The sequence below is a fragment of the Aethalodelphis obliquidens genome, unplaced genomic scaffold (assembly GCF_003676395.1).
Source record: "Aethalodelphis obliquidens isolate GAN/ISIS:26980383/991018 unplaced genomic scaffold, ASM367639v1 scaffold706, whole genome shotgun sequence".
Taxonomy (NCBI): domain Eukaryota; kingdom Metazoa; phylum Chordata; class Mammalia; order Artiodactyla; family Delphinidae; genus Aethalodelphis; species Aethalodelphis obliquidens.
Window position 1 is genome coordinate 1 of NW_020838617.1, and position 1,903 is coordinate 1,903.

At 40.1% G+C, this 1,903-nt stretch overlaps 1 long non-coding RNA gene across 1 annotated transcript in view; it reads right to left on the reverse strand.

The window, feature by feature from the left end:
* Positions 1-25: 25 nt before the first annotated feature.
* The window catches only part of LOC113616873 (uncharacterized), a 5,711-nt gene continuing 3,833 nt past the window's right edge, over positions 26-1,903 (reverse strand). Inside the window, exons 2-3 of the long non-coding RNA XR_003431434.1 lie at positions 1,467-1,618; positions 26-436 (exon numbers count right to left, since the gene is read on the reverse strand). This is a non-coding gene — a long non-coding RNA (uncharacterized LOC113616873). The remainder of the gene's footprint in view (positions 437-1,466; positions 1,619-1,903) is intronic.

The following is a 1,903-nucleotide window of genomic DNA, read 5'->3' on the forward strand; positions in this document are numbered from 1 at the left end:
CAAGGAGACTTATTTTTATGTTTGATAACTTTTGCAGCATATAACCTCATGATGGCTTCTTGACATGCCAACTTGGCCGGGCTAGACTACAAAGGGGGAAGTGAGGGCAGCAGCATGTTTTAGCATGCACACACCTCTGATTATTCAATCAGGCACTAAACTAATCCAAGTGATACCATGAAGCAGTTTTGCAGACATAAGTCAAGTCTTTTATCGTGATTTTAAACTAGAGAGCTTACACTTATGTGTCTTCCTAGCTGCTGCTTGAGGGGCAGGCTCCTAATTAAACACACACTTACATGCCCAATGTCATCCTCTCCAGGGAACTCTGGGCTAGTGCTGTCTTCAAACTCTTCCACTGAGGAGATCCAGAGTGTCAGTGTCTCCTGAAGAGGAAACTGTACATTTGCATCTGGTGCTCTGATTTTAGTGACTGCTGCAATATGTAAAATATAGAAAAACAGAGAAATAAAATAAAATCACTTTCATGTCAGCATTCCCAAAACCACTTTATGACTAATTGGGAACACAAATTATTATTGTAGTAATTAACCTATATTGCCATACTTCACTTAGAAAAGAAGGGTGCTAGGGAAATTGGTTAAGAATTGAAAAATAATGACCTTGGGAATGCTTGTAACAATTGTGGTCCCCCATGAGAGAGAGGTTGTGCTTTTGCAGTTCAAGGTCATTTTTAAATCATGTTCATAAACATTTAGGAGCATCAACCACTGGAAACATATATATATATATGGTACATGTATCTTGGAAGACTTCAAGACAGGGTCATGATTCTCACTCCTTCCAAAAACTCTGCATTCTCAAGTTGATTATTCAGTGAGAAATATGTCAGGAAAGGAAGCGAAGGGTATGTGTTATTTCTTCAAAATGTTTCTTTGTCCTAGTTTTCCCATTGTGGTTATTGTTGTTTCTGTTTTGTTCCAAAGCAACCTATAAATGACATTGTCCCAAAAGGGTCTCTGTGCTGGGGCCTTTTCTCTACTGTCCCCCTGAGCTGGGTTGCGGAGCACCAGGCAGAGAATCTCCTGTCCTGTTGTTGCTGGGAGACACTGGGGGGCTTGATGAGATTTCCAAGTTTTCCAAGACATTTGCTAAACTCTCTAAGTGATGAAATCATCTTTCCAACTTCTTTGGTAAGTTAAAAATAAAAATCCATGATATCTAGAAACACATATGAAGGCCCATTTGAGGGTGGCTTTGTGGTATATTCAGTGGTTCTTGGTGAGAAGATGTTTGCAGAGATGGGTTTATGAAGATTATCCAAGGTGTTAAAGCAGTCTTGTCCTAGGTTTCAGGAAATCTCATCATCCACATTAACCCTATTAGAAGACTGGTGAAATGCAATCACTTGGAAAAAGCGGGTGTGGTTCGGAGCTCAATGTAAGGACACTGAAGGAGCCAAACTCATTCTTCTCCAGAACTGAGAGCCAGTGTTTGGAGCTCACCTGGCTCTGGAGACTTCTGAGAGCTACCACCACCACCCTTGGAAGCCTTGATCCCCGAGCGGACATTGTCTTATTACTTCTCCAGCGAGGATTGTTTCTACAGCACTTTCAGTGAGTACACAATTCACCATAGAGCAGTTCATGGGACTCTCCTGAGGGGAAAAAAACACAATTTCCTAATGTTAACAGCAAATTGAGGCTGCTTCATTGAAATAATCTTGTGTGCCAACTTAGTGAAATGACTGTATTTCTGTACTGCCATCTTGTCTTGGCATACATGTTGGAATTAATATGGTGATTAGTTCTAGTTATCTGATTTTGTTCATCTCTTAGTTATTCCTATGCATTACAAAGACTCAGAAAGTGGTTGTCTGATATCTTATCTGTTTGTGTTTGATGTAGAGCCTAAAAATAATGTTTAGGACTATTTGACTTCA